This window comes from Homarus americanus, unplaced genomic scaffold (genome assembly GCF_018991925.1).
Source record: "Homarus americanus isolate GMGI-L3 unplaced genomic scaffold, GMGI_Hamer_2.0 scaffold20094, whole genome shotgun sequence".
Lineage (NCBI taxonomy): Eukaryota > Metazoa > Arthropoda > Malacostraca > Decapoda > Nephropidae > Homarus > Homarus americanus.
In genome coordinates this window covers 1-12,463 of record NW_024718548.1, presented here as the reverse complement: position 1 = coordinate 12,463, position 12,463 = coordinate 1, and the positions used below count along the sequence as shown (strand labels likewise).

Below are 12,463 nucleotides of genomic sequence, written 5' to 3'. Positions count from 1 at the left end.
CCATCCTCGTGCACTCCCAGGTGCGGTGTTTCCACGATTGGCAATGACCACAGATTTTCGGGGTTCCGATAAATCGGTCGAGAGGACAGTTGTGAATTGGTCCTACATTCACCTTCGGGGGGAGGGGGCCCACCCACCAGCCGATGAGTTCGTTGGATGGACGTTTGGAGACCGGGCTGATGCGGCGTTCCATGTCCAGTAGTTGTGGGAGAAGAGGGCGAAGATCGTCGATAGGGATCTCCCAGGGTACGTGGCGAACCATTACCTTGGTACGACGAGTTTCTGGGGTGATGATGGTGAACTTCAGCATCACCTCCCCCTGGGGAGCAGGAAAGCCCACCTGAGTGAGCAGGCGTACCGTCTCGTCCATTTGTGTGGTGACTATCACGGCTGTGGGACCTCGGCGGAGGCGAAGTGTTGAGTCCTGAAGTGGAGAGCAGTGACGGAAGAACCAGGTCGTCCGTGTGCTCAGAGGCAAGTCCCGAGGGAAGGCGAGACGACGAAGGCGCGATGGGGCAGGGAGACAAAGGGAATCCCCTATGTCCATCGTCGGCGGAGGGTCGGTCATTGAGCCACATGTAGGCTCACTTGGGGACCCTGATGACAGGAGTCCACCCTCTACAGCCCCAGAAGGGGTGCAAGGGGGAGCCGTGGCCCCTGCTGGAGACCCTGACTTCTGAGGTTTCTGTTTCTTCTTTGACGTGTCTTCAAGAAGAAAGTCGTCAGCATCACTGTCACCTACTGCCGCCGTTTCCAACGAACGGGAGCGTTTAACGGCGGGCATAGGACACGTTGGCAACACTGCAGTCAGGTGGAGTGGTAATGACGTCACACTATCACACTGCGCATGCGCAAACTTGAAAACTTTGCTCAGAGGGATCGGGTGGTAGGACCAGATGTTTTATCCCCAAAAAATGACAAAGTCCAAAAGTAACAAAAAAATATATGCCACTGTGCTGATATCTGGGTCTTACTGTAGTTGTCTGCACAGGCTGGGATTGGTAGACGCTCTGAATTCGTCAGAAATACGAATTTTAAGGAGCAGTCTCTTACAGCCTTTGTTGACACTACGCACGCATGCGCGTTTTTCCCGGAATAAAGATATATATTTTTTTGTTGATAGTAGGGCAGCTTTAGATTCTTTGAGCAGCGGGAGTTCAGTCTTTGAACACATTATTGGTTTATGTAGAAAAATTGTAAATACAATAGGGAAAAAAGGCCATAGTTTTCGATTTGTATGGGCCCCTTCACATGTGGGGATTGGTCTTAATGAAGCAGTAGATATAATAGCAAAAAGAGTCACGGAAAAGGCCGAGATTGACATAATATGTATTAAAACTTTGAAAAAATTATGAGCAAATTGCGGAAAATACAATCAATAGAAGATAATTTAAAAAGGAATGAAATATATGAGAAAAGTGAAACAATGAAACATTACTATCATGTTCTCATGAAAACAAATTTTACAAATAGGAAAGATAGGAGCAGGTGGAAAGATTCGGTGTGTATGAGGTTAAGATTAGGGTATAAATATTACTAGGAACTTAGAGCCGAGAGAAGTGAACGGGATATGGAATGTAGAGTTTGTAGAACATCCAGGTCCCATACCCTGCCACATGGGATGCCCATTTCTTAATGTATATAGAAATGCCCAGATAAATAATGTCTCCAAGCAAATAGAATGGATGCTTAAAAATAGGAAAGTAGATGAAATATTCAAGAAATATAGAAATTTTGCATCTGGAATATAACTATGTACTATACAAGATATATCTGTATTAGGGATTTATGTGAGTCCTGAGAGAGACATTCCTGGACTGGGGTGGCGGATGACTTAAGTCACTTCATCCCTTTGAGATGTATTTTTTTTATCTCAATAAACGTATCAATCAACTACGTGAAAATGAGACTACGAACTCATTTTACTTTCCTAAGATCCGTTTTTCAAACTTCGCTGTGACTGAGCTATCGAAGACCAGAATTAAATTGATTTCAAGGTTCAAGATGGCAGTCCCTGGTGAACGTTCCGGAGCGTTAGACAAGTAGTATTAGGTTACACCCGTTAGATTTTCAGAGATACGTGGCGTGAGAGTCCCCTTCAGGATAATTAATTAATTTCCTAATTAACACCCTTACAACAATTTCACCATGAACATCAGATTCTGTGATGTTCATATATGAAAAGGGGGTGACTTCAGCCACAGTTAACAATTACTGGCATCTCTAGGGATGACGTCAATGATACCTCATTCTTAAAGTAGATTCTACCCTGACTTATATTGACAATTTCACTAACAGTAAATACAATAGAAGCTTTCAACATCAGTCACAAAGGATCTTGAACGCTTCATCTGTAATCAGACATCTCTAAGTTGACGCAAAGTAAGGGTGTTCTCTCACCAATTCAAATTTCATGAACACCCTGTGCGGTATTTTGGAATACCTGAGTCTCTCCGGAGGACTCCGTTCTCCCGAAGTGGTTAGAGAACAAATATTTCAAGTAGGGAACTCAAAAGGTTTACAGATTTCAATTCAATTTCAATATTTTTTATTTCTTGATAGAGGAAGCGGGATCCTAGTGCTGTCCCTAGGTACCCTTGGTTTGTTTGAAGTCTAGAGCAATTTTTAATAAGTGCATGAAATTAATTATATGACAGATCTGTTTTCTCCCAACCTGATTTAGATCTGTAATAGTCGGGATAATTGTTCCATCCAGGACGTTGTATATGTGAATAGATTTTTTTTTTTTACTACATTAGATCACATACACTTGATTACGACATTGTATGATTCTTTTCAGCTAATTTGAATTAGTTTTGTGAGCCCATGTGAATGGGATAAGAAAAAATTAATTAAGACTCATTGAGTTGTTCCCCCCCACGGAAATCTTTAGTAAAAGGCGAAAGATTTATGCGTTTTGAAGGGAAACCAGAGCTATGGTCGCAAAGTTGTTCAAGACCCCAACAAACATTAACTTAGAACATAATTGGAGTTGTAGTTCCAGTCAAGAAAGACATTAAAGGTTTTATTGTCCAGTGTCTAGAAGAGTTTTAAAATAAGATTTACAAGTCCTTCGTAACATTTAAGACTACCGTGATTGGCAGTCAAAAGTGGTATTACTTAATGTGGATTTTCTTTAAGAGGATTTAATTTTCATAATTCCTTTAAATCTGAACAAATATAGCAAATCAACGAGAATGTTATTGTTACAATGTTATGACTGCGCTTCAACTAAGGTCTTTAAGGGCATAACTTAGTTCATAAATGTTCTGTTTTATAATATGGCCCTCATTGTGCAACCGTTTAGTCATAATTAATAGTAATCTAATATAATGAAAATAAACCTGGATCTTGATTATAGAAATGCTTTTATTCTTATGTAATATAAGTTATTTCAATGGTGATAACCACCGGTCTCTCATGTCTACCTACCACTATTACGCCTGTATGAAACTGTTAACTTCAGGTCCGCAGAAGTAGCAGTCCAATAAATCTTAAAAAAAAAAAAAAAAACATTAAATAATTATTATAGCGCTTGAAATACTATCTACTGTTATATCAAAACATGAACGAGAAGAAAAGTCAAAAGCTAGCGAGCTACAACTTAAATTATTAGTATAAAAGATCAATAAAGAATTTTAAAATACAGCATGTCTAGTTGAGCCCGGATACTTTTACTCTCCTAATTTCCTTCAAACTTTCCCCTCATTTACGTCCACCTAACCCCCACCCCGCCCCAATTCAATTTCAATTTCAATTTCAATTGTTTATTCCTTGATAGAGGAAGCGGGATCCTAGTGCTGTCACTAGGTACCCCTGTACAATGACACCAGAATCATCTGGCAAGTGTGAAAAGTATATACAGTATAAATATTATAAAGGGGCTTACTAAAGCCTTAGGAAGGAAGGATGTTCCTTTAACACATAATTAATATTATTTACAAAATATCTGGCCAGTATTGGGAGGATCATCGTGTCTCCGTCAGGGGGTCGTGGAGTGGTGGTCCAGCAGGCGTCACGGAAGCATTGTGTGTGGGGACATCTTAGGAGGTAGTGGATAAGGGTGCGGCTGTTGGGTCTTCTGCATAACGCACAAGAGCGTTGCTCAGGGGATGTGGGGATACCAATCTCCCAAGCAAAGTCATACCCGATGATGATACGGGCAGCAATCACGTCCCCCTTCCGCGACCCTTTCCCGTAGACGTACGAGAAGTCAGGAAGTTTACGGAGGACATCGTACCATGTGGGCGGGGAGTCCAGGGGGATGGCTGCTTCCCGAGCTTCTCTCTGTTTGCGGCGGATTTGGGTCCTAATCTGTAAGAGTGTTCGAGGAACAACGTAGTCAGGGGTGGCCTTGTTGCAGCCAGTCTTGGCAAGGTCATCTGCTGCCTCATTCCCCAAGATACCGACATGACTAGGTATCCATAGGAATGTCACAGGACGGCCTTCATCCTGAAGTGTGGATGTTAACCCTCGTATTCGGAGGATGAGGTCCTTATTTTCCCCAGATCCAAATGCGATCCCGTCGAGAGCAGACCTGGAATCGCAGCAGACAAGCAAGGGGCAGAAACCATCTGCTTCTTCCTCAGCGAGAAGGGCAGCAAGGAGGGCTATTAGTTCAGCCTGAGTGGAGGATGCCCCGTCAGAAACTCTGAGAGACAGTTTGATAGGCTCAGGGGCATGAGGACGGGAGATGTAGACACCAGCCCCGGCCCTACCTGTAGCGGGGTCAACAGAACTATCAGTGTAGAGGACGACCCTACCTGGGGACCAGTGAGCGATCCTGGAGAGGTGGTATTTGCAGAGAATAACAGGGTTCACCTGGGATTTCGGGAGCGGTCCACCGAGGGCAATCACTTCAGGTTGAAATCCAGCCAGGGAGAAGGAGACGAACCAACAGCAGGGGTGACAACAATATCAGGCAGGAGGTCGTGTTCCTGAAGGGCTTGGATGAGTGACCCTCGCCACTGTCTTCTAGATGGAGGTCGGTCTCGGACAGCAGGAGTCAAGTTGGTTTGGACATAGTTGCCCCGAGGATCCCGTAGAATGGAAACGGCAGTTTTTAGGTAAAACTCCTGGACACGATCCTGTAAGGGGGAAAGACCAAGTTCGGTATATAGAGAAGTAGAGCGTGTCCACTGAGGAGCCCCAAGGATGATACGAGCAGCTTTCCTCTGGATAACTTCGAGACGGTTGACAGCAGTCCGACTAATGTTGACGAGGGCAGGGCCGGCGTAGTCGACACAGGAACGGACAAAAGACTTGTACATGGTGAGAAGTACAGGGATGCTGGCACCAAGGGAACCCCTGCACATGGTAGAGAGGGGAGCGAGACGCCGAAAACATATGTCTCGAAGATAGCGGACTTCAGGGATCTGACAACGTGTGCGAGTTACATACACACCCAGGTATTTTGTCTCATTAACCCAGTCCAAGGGCGTTCTTGATAAGAAAAGGGGTGGAGGTACAACACGACCGTGCCACATGGCTTTTGTTTTCGCAGTTGAAAGAAGGAAACCAAGTGAATCACACTCTCTGGAGACCAGATCAAGGGCTTCCTGCATGCTGAGGTAGTCAGGGGCTTGGAGGACATCGTCGGCATATCCTGAGTGGACAACTTCTGTCGGCCATGGGAGTGATGCAATGGAGTGCATGAGAGTGTTAAACAAGGTGGGACTCAGGACTCCACCTTGAGGGGTGCCGAGGTTCATTTCTTGAACAGGAGACATAGAGCCTTCAACGCGAACCCGGGCCTGACGTCCAGTGAGGTAAGAGGCGATCCATTGTAGAAGTCTCCCTTTAACCCCTAACCGTGCAAGTGCAGCTAAAATGAGGGCAGGCTGAGCCGTATCAAAGGCTCCCTTGATATCAAGGAAGACGGAGACGCGGGCAGTCTGATTGCAATAAAAGGAAGCAATGGAGTGTGCTGTGCTGCGATGTTGAATGAAACCATTGAGGGAGTTGTGGAAGCCGCCTATGGTGTGAAGAAGGCGACGATGGAGTATCCTCTCCATCATCTTGCAAACACAGGAGGTAAGACTAATGGGTCGATATTTCCCAGGATCTCCCGGTTTAGGGATGGGGATAATAGTGGCATTTTTCCAGTTGGAAGGGAGAACCCCATGTTCATAAGACATATTGTAGAGAGCAAGCAAGGGGCCGTTAGGAATATTAGTACAGGCGTTGAGGACGGAGTAGGTTATCTGATCATCCCCAGGAGAGGTGTCTTTTGTAGAGCGACGAGCACTGTCAAGCTCGAACTGTGTGATGGGATGATCAGTGGGGGCAGGGGAGGTAAGAGCAGCACGAACAACAGGCTCAGACGCATCGATGCGAGCCTGCACTGCCTCCTGCATCGGATCTGGAAGTGCCTCAGGGGAGGAAGCTCATGCCCAGTCCTCCATTAAAGAGCAGGCAAGGGAGGCGGGGTCAGGGTGGGGAGGAGGCCTCCGTCGAGTACCCCGTATAGCATTAATCCGATTCCATACATAAGAGGGTGACGACTGGAACGATAGAGACCCCGTGAAGGATAGCCAGTCCGCCTCACGTATCCGACGGCGCTCCTGAGTTGCAAAGGAGCACCAATTTTTGAAGTCTTCCTAGTCCTCTGGAGACCGAGACCTGCGTATGGCAGAGTGGAGATCACGGGTTACCTGCCGGAGATGTCTCATGGCAGGGATACGATACCAGTAGTTGGTGGCACTTCTGGGGTGACGGGGAGGGCGTGGAGGGGTAGCGCGATTGACAGAGTCATACATGGCATCAACAAAATCAGCGCTGTAAGAGTCAAGGGACTGAGGGACAACATAGGAATCCGCCCAGGTAGAAAGGTATTGGGTAAAGGAAGGAACAGCATCTTGTGTGAGACGAAGGCGAGGGGATCGATAAGGAGTTGATGTCGGGGCAGAGAAGGAGAGCCTGAGATGGGTAGTAACGGCAAGATGGTCACTATACAGAGCAGGCTCGGTGCAGACGGTAGGATGAAAAGAAGTATGACCGTTCAATAGTAAGCCAACATCAAGGAAACTATGGGGGAGGCGAGTAGGATCGTCAGGACAAAGAAAGCGAACATCATCATCTCCATTAAGAAACTGTGAGAGATGTGATCCATTAAGGGTACATGGAGTGGGATGATCCGGAGTAAGAGTGGGATGGCGGGCATTAAAGTCGCCAAGAACAATAGTGGGAACCCCATCATGGAGGTCGTGAAGAACCTGGGGGTCCAGAGAATTACTCTTGAAATGAACATTGACTACACGAAGGGTCCGGTCACCAAGAGTAAGGGAGACAGAAAGTAATTCAGACGGGGGTCCATGTGAGTCAGGTGAAGGGAGACGAACAGATGGAATGGTGTTACGCACAAGGGTGAGGAGGCCACGAGCCTGCCCACGGTACCGAGGCAGGGTGTAAACAGAATAGCCAGAGAGGCGGAGGGGAGTAACATCGTCTGTGATGGTTTCCTGAAGTAGAGCAACATCTACTTGATGGGAGAGCACAAACTGGGCGAGGTCTGTCCGGCGAGGTCTAAGTCCCTGGATGTTCCATTGTAAGAAGAGGAGGGAACGGCCTCCGGTGTGAGATGAGTCGGAGGGGCTAGACAGGGCTCCAGAGGAGGTACCAAATTCTGTTGAGAGAAATGGAGAGGGAGGAGTGGGAGAGCGAGGGATGGATCCTCCATCTCGGGAGATGGAAGGAGGCGGGTCATCAGGGCTTGCAAAGTGTGCCCCTGTTGGGTCAGGGTGTCTAGAATGAGTTGTTGTTGCTTCTGCAATGTCGCAATTGTTTTCACAAACAAGTCGAGTTGGGCTGAGAGAAGGTTGATTTGCTTGGAGTGGCGATCCAGACGGAGAGTGATTGTTTCCATAGAACCAACTTGGTGTACCTGTACAGGAGCTGGAGGTGGCGGCGAGGATTGCCGAGGGCCCGACTGGGCATGTGGTGGTGGTGGTAGTGACGGAGAGGGACGGTGAGGGTTCAGTTGAGTAAGAGGTGGTGGTGCTGGTTAGAGACAGCGGGGGTCCGGGTGGGCAGGAGATGGTGGTGACTGTGTGGCAGGGCCGGCAACGACCTTGTTCCAAGAACGGTAGAGAGAGGGAGGGAGGGGAGAAAGGATGGGTGGTAGGGGTGATAGGGGGGATGGTAGAGGAGAGGAGATCAATGGGAAATCCTTGGTGGATGGAAGAGGCGGTGGTGGATAGGATTGAGGTTTGGTTGACAGGGGCTTCGTCAGAGACGAGGGCGGTGGTACAAGGTAAGTTTTCCCCGGGCGAGTGCCAGGATGCTGTGGGCAATTGGCATTCCAGGCGTGGTGACTGCCATGGCAATTGACGCACCGTGGAATAACTGGGATTTTGTTCTGAATTTTCGATTTGCATTCCACTGTGTCGTGAGGACCTGCACAGAAACCGCAGGCGACCACCCTCGTGCACTCCCAGGTGCGGTGTTTCCACGATTGGCAACGACCACAGATTTTCGGGGTTCCGATAAATCGGTCGAGAGGACAGTTGTGAATTGGTCCTACATTCACCTTCGGGGGGAGGGGGCCCACCCACCAGCCGATGAGTTCGTTGGATGGATGTTTGGAGACCGGGTTGATGCGGCGCTCCATGTCCAGTAGTTGTGGGAGAAGAGGGCGAAGATCGTCGATAGGGATCTCCCAGGGTACGTGGCGAACCATTACCTTGGTACGACGAGTTTCTGGGGTGATGATGGTGAGCTTCAGCATCACCTCCCCATGGGGAGCAGGAAAGCCCACCTGAGTGAGCAGGCGTACCGTCTCGTCCATTTGTATGGTGACTATCACGGCTGTGGGACCTCGGCGGAGGCGAAGTGTTGAGTCCTGAAGTGGAGAGCAGTGACGGAAGAACCAGGTCGTCCGTGTGCTCAGAGGCAAGTCCCGAGGAAAGGCGAGACGACGAAGGCGCGACGGGGCAGGGAGACAAAAGGAATCCCCTATGTCCATCTTCGGCGGAGGGTCGGTCATTGAGCCACATGTAAGCTCACTTGGGGACCCCGATGACAGGAGGAGTCCACCCTCTACAGCCCCAGAAGGGGTGCAAGGGGGAGCCGTGGCCCCTGCTGGAGACCCTGACTTCTGAGGCTTCTGCTTCTTCTTTGACGTGTCTTCAAGAAGAAAGTCGTCAGCATCACTGTCACCTACTGCCGCCGTTTCCAACGAACGGGAGCGTTTAACGGCGGGCATAGGACACGTTGGCAACACTGCAGTCAGGTGGAGTGGTAATGACGTCACACTATCACACTGCGCATGCGCAAACTTGAAAACTTTGCTCAGAGGGATCGGGTGGTAGGACCAGATGTTTTATCCCCAAAAAATGACAAAGTCCAAAAGTAACAAAAAAATATATGCCACTGTGCTGATAACTGGGTCTTACTGTAGTTGTCTACACAGGCTGGGATTGGTAGACTCTCTGAATTCGTCAGAAATACGAATTTTAAGGAGCAGTCTCTTACAGCCTTTGTTGACACTACACAAGACGACAAGGTTTCTCCCTCTCCTAATTTCTCTCAAACCCCCTTCTCATTTACGTCCCAATCCCCCGCCCCAATACTTCCAAAGTACTTCCAACAAAAACCCAGCAACAAATATTAGCCCTTCATCCTTATCTACAGGTTTCAAGTCAAGTTTGATAACGTAAAAAAAAACAAAAAAACATAGGAAAAAAATGCTTCTGTAACAGTGCCATGTAAATTGTCATGTTTTAGAGAAAATCTATGAGAATCTAGTTTAGACAATATCCCTGCCAAAAAGCCATTATAGAGGCATATTACACCAAAAAGAGCCTGCCTATGTGCCTACATCTTAGCCAATCACCGTGACCTCTAAGTGTGACGCGAAAGGCGCAGCTGAGCTGTTTTTTTTTTGTTTTTTTTATTGGACACCCCCTTACATCCTTGTTTAAGGTGAAGCGCAGAAGCGTTTACAGCGCCCAACAGGGAAGCATGCTAAGTTGATGATGATGATGGGATGGAGAGAAGAGAGCCATTGGCTCAAGAAGGTGGAAGACGGTGTAGGAGGAATATGTCTCATGAGTTAAGGGCGTAGAAGCCTGAAGAGTCAAGGGCGTAGAAGCCTGAGGAGTCAGTGGTTTATGTCAAAGCAAGTTATTGGAAGCTCAAACAACTTTCCCTGAATACGAATTCGCAACTTTCGATTCATAGCAGGTACCTACTTTGCTGCCAGGTGAACAAGGACCAAGGGAAGCTGGCAAGTGTGTCTGAACAAATTTCCACCGACCCGGGAATCGAACCCGTGACAACTGGCTTGCGAGGCAAGAGCGGTACAGCTCTACCCACAGGCGCCCCAGCTGAGCTGATTTGCTGAAAATTAGCGTCTCCTACCCAACTACAATTGGGTTGTACAGTAATAAGGTTGAACAAGAGGACAGAACATGATTATGTCTCGTTGGCAATTATGTTTATTGCAATGGTAATTACTTATCTGTTTTCATGATAATTTCCGATAAAACGGTTTTGATGGTACAATAAAAGCAGGTACTGTAAATATAGTAGGTGTTACAAGAAATATTAATACTTAGACAATAGATTTTTTTAAGAGATGATTTAAAGGAAGGGAGCGTAGGCTTTGCTCGGATGTGTGGGGGTAAGTTGTTCCACACCTTCACACCGTGATATTTTATGGAGGAGTAGCTCTGGGTGCCTTAAGTTGTATCTCTGATTATACCGGAACTGGAAATAATTATTGTCAAGCAAGTGATTGATAGATTCAGATTTGCCCCCGAGGGGGATAGTTTATTGGGCACCCCCTTACATCCTGTGCAAGGTGAAGCGCAGAAGCATTTACAGCGCCCATCTGGGAAGTATGCAAAGTTCATACTTGCCTTTATGACTCGTGCATTAAGGGGGTAAAAGCCTGAAGGGTCATAGGTTTTGTCAAGTTACATAAAGTAAGAGAATGATGAGTGCGTGGGGGGAAAGTTCCCGGTACATTTCATCTGTTTATGGCAAAGCGTGGCAGGTCCCTAATAATGTCAAGTGCCAGGCCTGTCACTAGGAGGAGGGATATCTGGTCAGGGAGGGAAGGGGTGTTGGTAACAGCTAGGGACCTGTAGGAGGTGGTCATAGGGCAAGTGAGGATGTAGTGAGAGAGGGTGTGAGAGTCGGGTTGGCCTCAAAGTTTACAAACAGTGCGGCCAGGCTCAGGGTTGCCAATGTACTCCCATAGGTACCTGTACCCTAGGTGGAGTCTCATGTACATAATCTGTTGAGATCGAGTCAGGGATTGATACTCTTTGTAGTGGCGGTTGTCGTCACCAGTTACAGCGTCATAGTGGCATAGTGTGACGCTACCCCGTTGCTTCAGGTGTGTCCAATTTTCATCGAATGCCTCTCGTTGTGTGGCGTGTATGCGAGATTTGAGATGACTCAAGGAGAGGGCGAGAGCGGCTTCAATATCTTCTTCTTGTGTAGCTTCTTTGGCAAGCCGACCTACAGTGTCACAGGCAGTTATTCCTATAAGTGACGGGATCTAAATAAACTTGACACGGATGTCATCAGTTTGTTCTAGCCCGGCGACGGCGGCTAGGGTGTGTTGGGCGGCAGGGAGGAGGGGGAGGCTAATTTGAGCCTCGCTAGCGCCGAAGTGCTGTCACTGATTATAAGGAGGTTCCAGCGTTCAGTGCGAGCATACAGTAGGTCGCCACCTCATGAATGCCCGCGAGGATGGCTATGCTTTCAGCATCAGTGGAGGAGGCCCAGTCGTGGACCCTGATTTTCCTGCAGGCCTGGCGCTCAGGAATCCACACAGTTGCCCCAGCGCTGCCCAGCGTGGTAACAGACCCATCACAGTAGACGAGGATAGGAGGGTGGGAGGTCTTAAGAGAGGAGGCGACATCATTAATCTGCTCAAGGCAGTTAAGTTTGAGCATATACCGCAGTTGGGTGGATTTACGACCAGGGAAGGTGTGGACGACAACATCAACACTCGGGGAAGTCCACGGCGGTAGAGGCGAATGAAAAGTGATTGATAGATTTGTAAACAAAGGGGCACAGCAGTAGGTGTTAACATCTTCGAATTTAAAAATTTTCAATATAGCTAATTTTTTATTTGTGTGATCTGTTTTTTTTTCAAGTAGGTCATTGTCCGTACAACTCTCTTTTGTGCAGTAACCAGAGATTATGTTTTTGAAGAGCTAGAGGCCCCGCCCCCCCATACTGTGTGACAGTGTATCAGGTGTTGGTAAACAAGATCATGATAGATTTCTTTCATTGCTGTGACAGTGAGTGACTGTCGAGTGTGATACAGACTATTAAAAAAAAACCAACTTCTTTCAATATTATGAGTTACTAGGCATCAATTAGAGAGTTTGAAAATCTTTCATTCACACTTAATTGTCAAAATATAAATCATATAAAAGTAGCGTAGAAAAAAAATTCTTTGCTGACCTTAAGCATAATTCAAGTACTATTTATTAACAGAGACCTT

General features: G+C 47.3%; 1 non-coding gene across 1 annotated transcript; it reads right to left on the bottom strand.

Moving 5' to 3' along the window:
• Nucleotides 1–2,821: 2,821 nt before the first annotated feature.
• On the bottom strand, nt 2,822–2,937 carry LOC121859782. Its single transcript, XR_006087713.1, has one exon. It is a non-coding gene; the product is annotated as a U5 spliceosomal RNA (small nuclear RNA).
• Between the last annotated feature and the right edge of the window lie 9,526 nt (nt 2,938–12,463).